The sequence below is a fragment of the Manacus vitellinus genome, unplaced genomic scaffold, assembly GCF_001715985.3.
Source record: "Manacus vitellinus isolate BGI_N305 unplaced genomic scaffold, ASM171598v3 scaffold_6_pilon, whole genome shotgun sequence".
Lineage (NCBI taxonomy): Eukaryota > Metazoa > Chordata > Aves > Passeriformes > Pipridae > Manacus > Manacus vitellinus.
The window spans coordinates 33,410,071-33,424,386 of NW_021940750.1; the positions used below are offsets into that span (position 1 = coordinate 33,410,071).

Here is a 14,316-nt window from a genome sequence, read left to right on the forward strand (position 1 = left end):
ATTTTCTAGAAATAAGAGTGTTGTTGGGGAGTGCACAGCCAGAAATTACCATGTATTTATATACTGTGTGCCCAGGCTAAGGTAATGAAGCAATTTAGTGTCTCAAATTTTCATCATGTCCTGGGATGCTAATATTATTAACACTGTAAAGTATAGGTTTTAAGTACAGTTTTTTCTTACTATAATTAAAAATGCTGAATTGAATGAGACTGTCGTGATTGTTACTAGTCTGACAGCTTTCCAAGAAATTTTATAATATCACTTTGTAGTATTTCATACAGAGGTGAGGTAACAGCTAAGGTAATAAGCATTCCTAGAGATTTTTTTAAGACTAAATTTTATTAGTTCATTTTGGCTGATGAGAAGGTAAATTTCCACTATCGTATTAAAAATGCTTTAAAAAAAATAGTTGATGCCATTTGTCTCCCCTGTTTTAGAAAGTGTTCCCTACTTTCTGTAAATAAACATGGATTTTTGCAGGTCTTGGATACTCTGATTTCTTACTGTTTTTCAGCTCTTCAAATGGATATCAGATTCTGTCTCTTTCAGGTTTTTCTCAACTGTTGGCATCTTCTTACGCAGTTCAAGAACTTTGATACTAGTCATCCTCTGCCCTGTGTGTTTCTAGTGCTCTGAACATTAAGATACCTGAAATCATGCAGATACTGGATAAACTTAACATCTACCGAAAAGATTTCAGTTGTCGACACCTTCATACGTCATTTGCTTTTTTACTTTTTTTCCTTTTCTTTTTCTTTCTCTTCATGCTAATCATTTTCTGGCTATGAAAGGATGTCGGCTCATCATTGGGGGAAGGCTTTTGCGAAAAGGTGGGTTCTGTGTTGTGTTCCAAATGTAGTTGGTCTTAGGTTCAGTCCCTCCCTTGCAGTAAGGGCTCCCACAAATGCAGATGTTTTACTCCCGTTTCCTTCTGGCTTGAGTAATAACAGGGTGGAGTTGGGAGGCGGGGAGGAGAATGTTTTGTTTTTATGAGAAAGGTTGTCGTGTTGGCTTGAAAATGGATAGTGCAAGAAAAAAAAACACAAACCTTTAAAGTATTTCAAAGACCTTGAAATGAAACCTGATGCACTCCAAGATGAGGAAGAAAGTGCGGTCTTGTCGTAAGTGGATTTCAGGGGACTTTTCTCTTAAAAGAGGCGGTGACTGGGTAGCCTGAAGTTGCACAAAGTACCCAGTCTCCTTGATTTAGTCCTCCATCTACAGCATAATGGTCTTGCTTTATGTAAAGACAGATATTTTGGGAATCACTCAGCTGTGGTGTCATCAGCGAGTGTTATTCTTATGCAGAACACACCTCCGGGAGATACAGCTCACCTACCACAATCTATGGAAACTTATTACAAATAAACACATGCTTGTTTTAAATGTTATGTTTTTAAGACAAACCCCACGTCTTCTTGAAGCCATATAAATGTGAACTTGGGAAAGAAGCCGAAATTGAACAGAGTTTTTGGGAGTCAGTGTGGTGAGGGAGGCAAAATCAGCAGAGCTGAGAGTCTACCTGGGAAAAGACAAATGACCTGCATCTCAACTTGGAGAGCAGAGGATGCTGTTACTATTTCTCCAGGCCGAGAGTGCCGCTGTTAATCTGTTTGCTGAGGAAACCACCTGGGGAAGTACCCGAGTACAGCCACATGCTAAACAAGCCAATGTGTGATTTGAAGTTTTCCTGGACCCACCTGTATTTTGCTTTGTGCCTACACCATTTAGCTTCCCATCTACCTGTCACAGCTTCTTGAAAATTATTTCGTTGGGAGAAACACACACATTCAGTTTTGAGTTTATGTTCTTCCTTCATTTCCATATGCAAAAGAAAAGCCATGTTGAAATGGAGAATCTGTTTTCTGTGGTTTTTAGAAAGCTTGGGTTCTGTTCAATATAGTAATATATCTGAAAGAAGGAGGACTTGCTGATAGATTTATTCATGTGAAGTGAAATAAAGTCCAAATTAGATACGGTTGCAAATGGCTGGATTTCTACAGGGTGAAACACAGCTATGAACAAGTCAGTTGGAGAGAACTGAACTGCTTGGGAACGCACAGCTTGATACTCAAAAACCACAGCTCAAAAAGGTCATATTCTTGAAAAGAAATAATCTGGGTTAGGGTGGAAATGCAAACCTCCATACAAGGAGACTGTGTTCAGTTTATCAGAGCTAGTCCAAATGAGTTCACAGCTGTTAATTCCACCCTTTGAGTGCAAAGCTAGGAAGCATGGAAAAGAAAAATGATAGGTCACAAGAAGTCATTTCTCAACAGAGGACAGTGAAGGTCTCAAGATGTATTAACTGGGTGGTTTACTATGTGGAATAGCCTTTGTTAGTATAACAATCTTTCTTTGACCTGATATTGTTTATATTAAGTAGGATATGAGTAAGATCAGTTCTGAATAACTTGCACACAGGTTCTCTGGGTTGGGAATATGTGCTACCTGATGCCCACATCTCAACTGCCTCGTGGGCTAGCTCGGGACTATTCAAGCACAAGACAGTGCAGATGTAGATACTCTGTTTCGAGAGTCAGTTGTGTGGTTCAAAAGCAACCTATTTGTTGAATCTGTCTGCTGGAGAGCCTAAGCTAACAAGCCCTGCTGGGAGGCAGGCTGGCTCCTGCTGAAGTCAGCTCCTGCACCTGTGCCAAGTGCCCGGGTGTGGAAGGGCTTTAGTCTGAATAATTCTGATACACTCCTTTTTCTGACGAGTTATCAACTCAGTGTAGTGCAGTGTAAGTAGTACAGTTGTATTCCTGGGATGCTGTACTTGAACTGAAACGAGCCTTCCTCTAATATATCCAAGAAATACCCTCGTGGCCCCATATGGAACATCCTAGACCGTGAGCAACACAGGCAGCAATGCAGGAGGATGTTGGCATCTAGCATCAGCAGTTGCTGCTTTTTTCTAGCTGGTCTGAATAATTTGATACTAGAAGGTACGAAAGGAGCTGACAGGGAAGTTCTCTGCAATATGTGTTGCAAGGTTTGTTAGAAGTCAAAGTTTAGGGGAGTGTAGGGGATCGGCATGGCATTGCTAGTACACACAGGAGTGACTAAGATGGCCTGAACAACCAGCACCAGCCTGACATTAAGGACGTGCAAAATACTGAAATTGTTGATACAGGATTTCACTGACTTTAGTAGTTCCTTCAGCTGGTGACTGCTCTTGTTCTTCCTCTCCTTGAGAATTACTGATTGATAAACACCCAATTGTTGTAGGTCTCAAAATATTATTGAGAACATTGAATTGTTATCAAGACTTGGAATTTTTACTGGATATTGTTACAGGTGTGCTTCTTGTTCTTGTGCCAGTTATTAGTGGTTGAGAAGGAATGTTTACTCTTGCTCCTGAAAACTAGGATACAGATTGCTAGAATATGAAATAGAGCAGGATGGGCAAATCATCAGGAACATCTAATATCCTACATGAAAGGAAACTCTGTGTTTCACTTCAGGTAAATGTGCAGTCATGCATGTAAGGATCCAGGAATGAAAGTCATGTTGTGGTAAGGGAATAGGAAGCAAATAACTCCTAAAAAGAGTTAGGGTCAGTGTTGGGTGGTCAGTTATAGCTGGTTTTCTGCCAAGAGGGTTGGTTCTGTCCGTGTAAAATCAGTGGAGTGTTGAACAAAAAGTGCAGTCTCTGTGTTTAGTCCTAGTGCACCTACTGTAGGTATGGCATGTCCATCTCTAGCATAAGCTCCACAAAAATATATTTGAAAAACAGAGAGTTCTGAATGCAAGTACAGGAAAAATTTCCTTGTCTTTAATCATTTTTACAGCAGCATGTTTAGGGAGCTCAATATACCTATCACTTATTAAAGTGAAGGGGTATTGTGGTCATAGAAAATAAGTACCTATATGGGAAGTACAAATCTGGTGGCAATGTAGCAGCCAGGGCAGTAAGGAAGCTAAAGCCAGATTGATACTAAAACTTTATATGCACCACAGTGTGTGTGTTTTTTAAAACAGTAACTGTTTAAACAGTTTTCCAAGAGTTGCTGTAGACTTCTATCAGTAGTACTTCTTGGATGAAATGAATGTGTTTTTAAAAGTAATTTGATCACAGCTGTTGCACTCAAGTTAACAAACCAAGGAACCTAAGATGCCAGAGTATATGGTCACAAGGTTACATCAGGTTATTAAATAGAGTGTGAACTTGCCAAGTGTCATGCAAGCATGGATTTGTTCATTTGTGCCTGTACCATGGTTGTTAGCTCTTGAGGTATGATCTCATCTTCGTGCTACAATGATTTTCAGACTAAATGTTTCTGTATGCCAGTTCCTTGGTTGTCCCCATTGGGTTTCAGCAAGAGGAGGAGTAGTAGAAGAGCAAGATCTGGGGTTTCTGGGTTGACTGTAAATTTATTGCGTCATCTGCGGTGGAGGCAGGTATTTGCTCCACATTTGCAGGATGCTGAGCATTTCTAATACTTTAATTAGTGAGGTTGGTGTATAGGCCTCAACCATGATTTAAGAACATAAGGGGACCTGCTCTTTCATAAACAGGCTGTCAGGAAATTAAAAAATACTTTAATTTTAGCCATGTGATTTAATGAATAAAGATTATTATAGGTATTATATATACCCATTTATTTCTGCAATTAATAGCTGTTCTGGGAAACTGAATGAAAGGCAGACAGTGTCTCAGATCACTGTAACTGGTTCTCAGCCTGTCAGTGTCTGAGATTTCTGTACATTAGGTCATATTTCTTTCCTTGTTCTACAGGCTATCCTGGGTATTTTCAGTCATGTGGTTTTGTAGGAACAATAGTGCAAGAGGGGAAAAACCCCCCTTTTGTTATATTTTCAGTACTATTAAGTTACCCAATAAGGGTTAACATTTTGTGCTCTTCTTGGTTAAGCTTTTTTCGTCTTTCCTCTCCAAAGGCTTTCCTACACTAGTCAGAACAGTAGTGCAAATGGGAAATAATATCAAACACCTCCATGTTTCATAACTGATTTGGCCATCCATGTAAGTTCCTAAAAGTGCTCAACTGCTGCTGCAGTTTGGGTGATGCTCCACTTGGTCTTTACCAGGTGATGAAATGGATATTGTGTTATGAGCTAGGAACCTCTTTATTGCCCCCATCAGAGCAAAGTTCAGCGTGAATCTGAAGTTTGAGCTGGATCATTTGAAGGTTCCTCCAAAGGCGTTGCTAATGCTTTTGAATGCTGTGTGCTTCTCATCGTTGGTGTGGTTTTTGTCTGTATTTCTCAGCCTTATTACCTGCGTATGTTCTTGTTGCAGCACACGTCCCATGGAGACGGACGGCAGGAAGTTTCCTCCCGAACTGGGCGCTCTGGAGCTCGCTGCAGGAACTCCATAGCCTCCTGCGCGGATGAGCAGCCGCACATTGGAAATTACAGACTCCTTAAAACCATTGGAAAGGGGAACTTTGCAAAAGTGAAACTGGCAAGGCACATCCTAACTGGCAGAGAGGTAAAGTGTTACGGGTGTAAACAGCAGTGAATTGCTGTAGGTGTGCAGGTTCTCTGAGAATTAAAATCATATTAAGTCTGTGAACATAGAGCACATTTTACTAGAGATAGTGCTGCTGATATAGAAAAAAAGTAGAAATTGAGAACTGTAATTTTTAGTAATGATTACAAAACCATTTCTCTTGAAAATGGTGTCTTATATTTCTATTTTTCATAAGTCCCTGTTCAGCTGAATTGTGTTAAAGTTTGCTACTACTATTCTTGGCTACATCCTCCATTTTCAAAAAAGAGATCAATATACAGCAACTAAAAAAGCTTGCTGGAAAGACTGCCTCTTGGTGTCTCTGTGCTGCACAGTGCAGGGCTATATTGAAGGGGAAGTCAGGAATGAGAACTAAATATCATCCTGATTACGGTGCAAGTAGCCCAAATGCAGTATTTTCTTGCCAAAGCAATGTGCCTCCCAGGGTTCTGCTGGTGTCTGTAGTGCTGGGCAGCTTTGGGAAGATGCTCCAGTTTGTTCAGAGACAGTTTGTGTCTCACTCAGTGTGTGTGGCATAGACAAGCTTTCTCTGGTATCTCCTCATAGTGTCTAACTCAGCTCCATAATTAGTTTCTGCATGTCATTGCAGTGTAATTAACCACTTGCACTTAATGGTGCTTCTGATTTGGTGAGCTATAGTCCTGTTTGCTTGTTACAAGAAGGTGTTTCTAGGTGCTGTTTTATTAATAGCAACTCTTAAGTACTAAAAGAGGGAGAAACACCTTGCTGACCTTTTCTTGCGAAACCTGTCTCATGAAGTAAACGTTTACTGGTACCAGCAAGGACTTTTACAGAAAGCTGTGTGGCTGACTACAGTGCTTTAAGGGAATTTCTCTCTTCTGAGCTAATATGGAGTTCAGTAGCACTAGGAAGAAAAGAGGGACATGGTTTTGAAAGAGCTGTTGAGAGGGATTTTTTAATTTTTTTTTTGTAAGCTGACAGTTCCAATTGTCTTCTGATGTTAAAGTCAGTGTTCATTTGTAGAGAAAGCTTTTGGTTAATTGCTTTCCTTTTAAGTTCCCTCCTATTTCTACTGATACTTAAAATGGGACATGCCTAGTACTTGGTTAGTATTTCTTTGCTATTATTATAGGTATAGAACTTGGAGATAAGGTGTCATGTGACACACTTTGCAAAAACTGAAGTACATTTTCCTTTATATGCACGTAACTGTTGAATGAACTCTGGTTCATTATTTTTGTTTGAAATTTCAGCATATAAATGTGACAGTGTAAAATTTTTGTCTGAATTTGGAAAGATTTGAGTACTAGTTTTCTTTAACTCTCATAGAATTGATGTCATTCAGTCAATTCAGAGCATAAATACTTTCCAGGATGTGGCCGTTGGTCCTGGTTACCTAGAATGAGTGTCATTCCTGAGAAGGGAACAATTAAGCTAGTTTTATAGGAATATCTTCAAGGTATTTTAAACTTTTTTTTTTTCTTAAGGGGGAAATGAGTAAAGTTTGTCTTCTTGCTAGATGAACTGCACAGTGTTGATAATAAATACATGTTTTAGATGTCTATGACCAGAATTGTTCACAATGTTCTGGATAGCAATTTCCCCAATGTCATTACTTCACCCTTGCCCTTACAGAAGTCTTTATCTGATGAATCCTTAGGTTGTGGTAACCTTTTTTATGGCTGTTAAATTGATGGGTTTTGCTTGTGATTAACACCACCTTGTACTTTGTTGAATCTCGCTTTCATTGCTAACTCATCTCCAAGGTTGTTTAAATCAGTTTTCCATTGTATTTGATGGTGCCTCTTAACTCCTTCAGCAGACTTAATCATTATGGTTTGACATCCTGTGCCAAGGCCACTGATACAGATATTAAACAAGATTGGTCCCAAGTCTTGCCCTTGAAAAACTCTTACTCATTTATTTCCAACCTGATATCTCTTTAGCCATCTTTTTAGGAAAAAAAAAGCTCTGTGCCCTTTTCAGCTTATCTAGTTCAAAAATTTCCATGCATGCTCCTAGATGAGGCTTTACAATAGTCCAGGTAGTCATATCTTGTGGTTTTCCATAGGGCACAATTAACTATAGGAAAATATGTTGCATTTAACCCTTCTGTCTGTTTCCCTGGTTTTTTCCTGGTAAATTTGAGCTCAAGAATTTTTACAGGAAATTGGAGAAAAAAAAGTTGTCTGATCATTTCTAAATCTTGCTCTGCCATTTTCTTGGTAGATGGTAGAAATCTGTGCTGCAAGAATGTGTGGTTTGTTTTTTTTTCCTTAGACTTTCTACTCTTAAGAATTCCAGTGTGGCCTTAGCCAGAGGACACTCATCTTCCTGAATTTGTGATTTCCTGCTTTACACACTCATTCCTGCTACCTGTCCTGTCTTTGTTCCTTTTCTTTTTTCCATCTTACGTACCAAAATCTACAGAGTGATTAGTTTTGGGAGTCACACTTTAATGATTTTTCATCTCTGCTGTCTCCTTGCTGTATTCGAACCCCACTTATCTTCTCCTTGTTATTTGTGTGGCTTTGTTCTTAATGTTCTTTTAAGTGTCCAACTCAGTTTCACTTTATGGCAATTCCTTCTTTATATCTTTGCATTGATTAACTTCCAAGTCTTGAAGCAGATCAGCACTTTTCTGTCACTCCTCGGAGGAGGAGATGTTTGTTCAAGCATTCTTCTAGGGTAGTTGCTCATCTCCTTGCATCTGGAGTCCTTCCCTGTGAATTTTCCTGTTGCTTGAGGTGCAGATTTCATGTTTCCAGCTGGAGTAGGTTCCAGGACTCTTTTCCATTTCCATCTTCAGTGTGTCTGCAGGATGCATGATGAGAGCTCAGCCTCAAATTACAGAAAGGGAGAAATGTTGAGCCCTTCAGGGGATGATCAGAACATCAGCCTAACTTGAGGGGGTTGAATTGTCCTGCAAGGAGTGTGTGGCCTTCAGCTCAGTACAGAGCTTCACTGCACTAGAACTGGTGTTTGGAAACACTCTCCTTTGAGATCCTCTGCCTGGGATAGTGTTATTTGTAGTCTGTCTGCCCTTTCCAAACCACGAATCTTCGTTGTCAATCTGCTTTTGTTCACTCTTTGACTGTAATCCATGTATTTTCTGTTGTAGTTTTATCAAAGGGTGTTTCCTCTGACAAGTTTCCCATACTTGCCAAAATTAATCTAAAAGATAAAACTACCTTTTGCTGTTACTGAGTGGCCAAAATTATTATGGATCCTTCTGTTCATTAAAGACATGTGTTCAGTTAATAGCCAGGGAGTTGAAGTTTCCCAGTGAGGCAGAATTCTTTCAGGATCCAAGTCTGACTCCAAGGAATCTATTGTCATCTTCTTTCCGTTCTTCTCTTGGAAAAAGTGAAATTTGAGAGGGGGAAAACATTCTGAATGGTAGCAGCTTAGTCAATTTGCTCAGTGTTCCCAACTTCTGATTGCTTTAACTCCCTCATTCAAATCATGTAGGAGGAATTTTTTTAGTTGTGTTATTGTGAATGGTGAAAGCAAAGTTAATTTTAATTCTACTAACAATTTCACGCAGAATATCATGGCTAATGCAGCAGTGTAATAGTGTAGGTGGACTTGCATTCCTCCAGTGTTGGCCATAGCACACAGTATTTGAAACTGTTCCAGATTCACGTCATGTAAAGAGAGAAAAGTTTCTACTTTGGAAGGCACTTTGATGTTTTATTAACTGTGCTTAGTACAATGGAGGATTTTCTTCCTCTGGCTCATCAGAGCTATTCTTGAGGGCACGCTCCCATTGCCTGTGGTTTGGAGACCTTATCAAGGCACCTGAAGTTGCTCCCTGTTCTGATGATGGATTCAAGCTCTCAGAGTCCATGTTAACACATTGTACTCTTAGTGTTCATATGGATAGGAATTCTCTAAACTCACCCTGCCTTTAAGGCTATAATTAGTGCAGTGAACAGGCCTGAGAATCTGTCTTTTGGAAAACTGAGGTGTGTACCTTCCCTATATCTCCAGGGCTGAATTTGTTTGACAGTGTCAGAGACCTCTTCTGATCGTCTGGCACCAGTGCAGAGCGAGGGAGGTGAGATGGTTATGCAGAAACCCACTACCTTAAGACTTCGTGGGTTGAAATTCAGAGTTTATATCTTTTAAGATTGACCAGAATGGTACAGCCCAGAACACAAATGAACTTTTTCTGAGTGGAATGCACTTAACAAGTGAACAGCTATCTTCTGTGACATGGGTAGTCTTGGGACACAAGGTCACTTTCAGATAACATTATCTGCTGTTGACAAAAGTAGGGGTCACTCAACATCCAGCATGGATTTATAAGAGATTGCAGGAAGTTAATAACTTTGAACTATTGTCAGAAAGTTAACAACAGGCATAAAAGTAGAGATAAAAATCTTTCATGGTTTCGTACACAACTGCTAATATAAAAATACCTATTGCTTAATGTGTTTCTCTCCTGTGTTTGTATTTTTGAAGTGATTTCTCAAGGTTTGCAATGGAATTTTGCCTCAGGAAACAGTGATCTTTAATATCAGTAGCCTGCCTTAGAAGAAAATACTCCCCAAAGTAAAAGTATTCTGAGGTGGCTACTTGGCTATGTCTCTTCATATCTTACATCTAGAAGGACCCAAAATAAGTCTTGAATATCAGTTTCAGAAAACATCATATGCATTATATAATTCCATGATGCACCCAAGAGTTGAACACTGTTCCCCTCTTACCCTCTCCATCATGATGATCCATCCCTGTGTTTTTGCACTTGAATGTAGGGATATGGATTTGCTTTGATGTAAGATATTCTTTATTCCATATGGTGCTGATCCCAAGTTAATGAGGAGCAAAGATAGCATGAAGCAACTCAGGGAAATGGGAGCTGTGGCTTGGGAAGGAGCAGCATGTACTGTTTGAGCCAAAAATTGAAGGGGAGTTGGAAGCCCTTGCTTTGCACCAGTGAGGTATTATAATCAGCTGAGTTGCAGCATCTTGCTTCTTTGAGAGGCACCATCTCCTTGGCTTCTGTGGAGCTTCTTCTGGAATGTGTAGTCTTTAATTTAGAAAGGAAAAATACCAATTGGCATGTAATTCTAGAAAGATTCCCATTTCCTGTTCTAACTCATCCAGTATCCAAATTGCATTGCACTGAAATTTCTGTTGCCTATTCATTACTTCAAATCTTCAGGTTCTGACTAGTTACCATGGTACTGAATTTCTATTTTGCTTATTTTGTGACATTTTTATTTTGTTCTTTAATATTTCTATGCAGTATTTACTGAAAAAGATGAGAACCAGTAAAGGAAAGAACTTGCCCAAATTGTTGTACTACAGCCAGTGGGTTTTTTATTTTTTTTCATATCCATCAGGAAGCAAATTGACACAAATATTTAGTGAATTTCCAAAGATGAGCTTAGTTCCTGCCAAATTTGTGTGGAATTGCTTTAAATTTGCTCAGAAATCTCTTGTTTTTGGAAACTGCCAGTGCCCAGTCACTACTGTGTAATCTGTTGTGTAATTATACTGTGTAAATATTATCTGTAGGCACACTGCTCTCTATAGGGGCACTATCTGGTGTTGGAGCTTCCACTGTCATAACTGTGATGGACTTAATGTCAAATGAAAGACTCAGTGAACTTCTCTTCTTAATATGCTTAAAATACCAGGGTTTTTCCTCTCTCCTGTTTTTAGTTTAAATACAAGTAGATAATTTGCCGAAGGAACTTAAATGTTTTCTATGTAATTTTCATGTTTTACATTTCTGTTACTGGATTTGAGCATGTTGTAATAGTGTGTTGTTGTTCCTATGGAAAATACTGATAACAAACTCTTCTTTTAGGTTGCCATAAAAATAATTGACAAAACGCAGCTGAACCCAACTAGTCTACAAAAGGTATGTTTTTGCATTTTATCTTTCAACTGTATTTTAACTTGTTTCTCCTCACCACCTCCTTCCATTAACCCTGAATGCCTGTACTGGAGAATCTGAAGCATTGCATACCTTGCACACATCTGAACTACTGTATTTAATAACTAGTTTTGTAACAGATATTTTTGACAGCCCTGCAGTTGTTCAAGCTGAACTTGTACAGAGCTGTAAACTGAGAAAACAGTGGTATTAGCCACTTCCTTTGTCTCCCAAGCTTAGCTGACTCTGTAGAGAGGACGTTTTTGGTTTGGTGTCGTGCCCCCATGTCTCCTTCATGTCGGTCACTTTGTTAAACTTAGAAAGGCAAAGCTTATGTTCTGTCCTCTTAAGCTGGCCTTGAAAATACTGCCTGTGGACTGAAGGCCAGGCTTCAGTCTGTGCTTTTCACGTGATTTGCTGCAGGAGAGGTGATGCAGTTTTATGAAACAAATTGGGGCATGACTATTTGGTTTCTTCCCTCCAGCTTTGAATGTTTAATGTGCTGTTACAGTTGTGTTGCCTTATCTGTTTTAGTACAGAGCGATAAACCCTGCTCTTTCATCAAGCAAGCCAGTCTGGTTTGGAGTGTGTGCAGGAAGTAGATTTAAATGTTACTTTTACGTGGGACTTTTCTAACTTTGTCCTTTTAAGTACTGCAGTCAAAGGCTTTTTGTTTACTTTTGAGTAGTTTGATAAAAAAACTCCTTGCAATATTTCTGTTTGAACAAGAGAATACCCATAATTGAAGTAGTGTAACTAGAGTAAATTGGAGAATATACCCATTTGTATTTTATGCAATTACTAAAAAGATCAGGTGACTAGATATTTTTATCAAGATTAATGGTGCAGAAGTAAATTGGAAAAACAAACAAGTTCTTTTATGGTTTAGTTGAGAGGCAAACAATAACCTATAGAAGAAAGGGTCCGTGTTCCAAGCAGGTAGCAACTTCCTACTGACTCTGTAGGCTGAATAAAAGTGGATAATGTGGTTCCAGTTTTCTTAGAATTTTTCTCAGTTTAATACCTGAGGTTGTTGGTGGTTTCTGGGTAAGCAGGGTGGAAATAAAATGCAAATTAGGTAATATGATGGATTAGATAAAGTTGATTTGTGTGTCGGATCTGCGCAACTTGGAATAGCTGAAAAAGTTGTTAAATGCTTGAAGCACTTGAAAGATAAAAAAAAGCTGTGTGATACCAAGGGGAGGCGTCAGCACGCGGGAAAAAGGGTCAGAGAGAAGTAGAGAGGCCTTGTTTACAGGCAAAGATGTAAAATCATAATTGTTCAAATGCCGTTATTTGAGATTGGGTTGTAACGTGAGTTTGATCTCATATCAGGGTACAATGCAAACCTTTTTACAAATCAGAGGTGTTCAGCTGGTAAAGCTACAGGCTGGAAGTGTGCATGATGGTCCTTTGATTCCTGGGTTTCAGCTAGCTCTATCCACTCATGTCTCTCTAATGTTGTAATTTAATTTTTACTTACAACTTATAAAATTAAGATTATAAAATGTGATTTGTAATTTGATCTTGTCAACCACTGGGTTTCTTAACTGGGAGTCTGGAAGAATAGTACAAAATAGCAGGGTAGAAGTCAGGTCAGATCTGTGGAGTGAGATACGTAACATGTTCTCTCTAAGTTCATTTATTACACGAGCACAGAAAAAACCTACGATATGTCAGAGTTCTCAGTTCAGTGCCACAGCCTGGGCGCGTTTGGAGCCAACTGCACACGCGACCTGTAGATGCAGGGGAGGCTGAGAGGGAAGTGCTTCTGACCTTGCACTTCTGGAGGGAGCGATAAAATATTTGAGGTATGGTGGGGAGGGAAGGGCTGTGCCGACAGGAGGGTGTGGTGTGCAGTGTCTCAGCTGCGGTGTAGCTGCATACCCGAGTCATCCTTAGGTGGGGAGACAAATGGTGATTAAGGCTGCCAGTTCTGATTGCTTTGTGTTACATCTTCCACATCGATACTTCAGCTGCCAGGAAGAAGTTAACCTTGTTAAGGACTTGCTTTGCTTTCCGGAGCAGTAATTCCTGGTATGCCCTCGCTGCAGCCCTGACAGCTCGATACTCAGTAGCAGCTCTTCAGAAGGGTCGGGTTTCTGTCTGCTGCTGAGGAAGTCTGTGGCAGCCACATGCAGCCACTCTTTACTGTTGTTTTAGGACCTAATTGCTGCTCTGCTACTCTTGCTTAGTGAAGAGGAAACTGTAACTGGTACTTCCCTGCTTTGAAAGAAAAGGGAATTCTTAGAGCTTTTTTCCCATGCTGGGGGTGTTAGTCATAACCACTGTTCTCCACAAATGCACTTGTGTACCCAGTTGCAGTGAATATCGGTCTCACTGGAAACAAATGCTGATGATACAGTAGTTCACTTCCTCCTAGCCAAAAAAATTGTTTGTTTTTTTCTCTTTTGAATTAGCAATGCCATTATATGCAAGGGGTTTTTTTACCAAGCCCGTATAGTAGCACTAAATCACTTCCCATGTTCCTTTTTTAGAACTTGGCTCCTCAGCCAAATATTTTTGTTCATTATGTGCAGATGTTTTGCCACTTGTTTGGGCCATATTTTTTGTTGAAGCATTTTAGAGTTCTTATACGTCAATTTTAACGTGGCCTTTCTGACTCTCGGTCAATCAGTGTTTTAAAAACTGCAAGAAAAGGATGAGAATTTAAAGTGCTCAGGCTTTTCTGTTTATAACGAGTATCCTTTTCTGTTTTCAATGAGTATCCTTTTCTGTTTTCAAGTTATGGTTAGTTTGGGGCAAACTGATTTTGTAAATTTTGTGGTTTTGTATTGTCTAAAGGCTTTTTGCTTGAGGCTTTTCATTACATGTAGGGCATATTTCAGTGAAGCAGTTACCAGGAGGAGCCTAATACACAGACCAAACTTGGGCTAGCTTGGGACAACATCTTGTGAAAAGCCTTTCCTCTGGGGAGAAGGCAGCCAGGGGAGTTTGGTGCTCTGCA

At 39.6% G+C, this 14,316-nt stretch overlaps 1 protein-coding gene across 4 annotated transcripts in view; it reads left to right on the forward strand.

Annotated features, from left to right (window-relative positions):
* Window positions 1–14,316, forward strand: part of MARK3 (microtubule affinity regulating kinase 3) — a 60,307-nt gene that overhangs the window by 7,784 nt on the left and 38,207 nt on the right. For 3 of the 4 annotated variants that reach the window (XM_029964170.1, XM_029964171.1, XM_029964172.1), the window contains exons 1-3: window positions 793–830; window positions 5,264–5,455; window positions 11,280–11,333. The gene's annotated coding sequence lies outside the window, so the exon portion shown is untranslated. Of the gene's footprint in view, window positions 1–792; window positions 831–5,263; window positions 5,456–11,279; window positions 11,334–14,316 lie in introns of those variants that run through there. The other variant, XM_018082202.3, reaches the window with a different exon arrangement.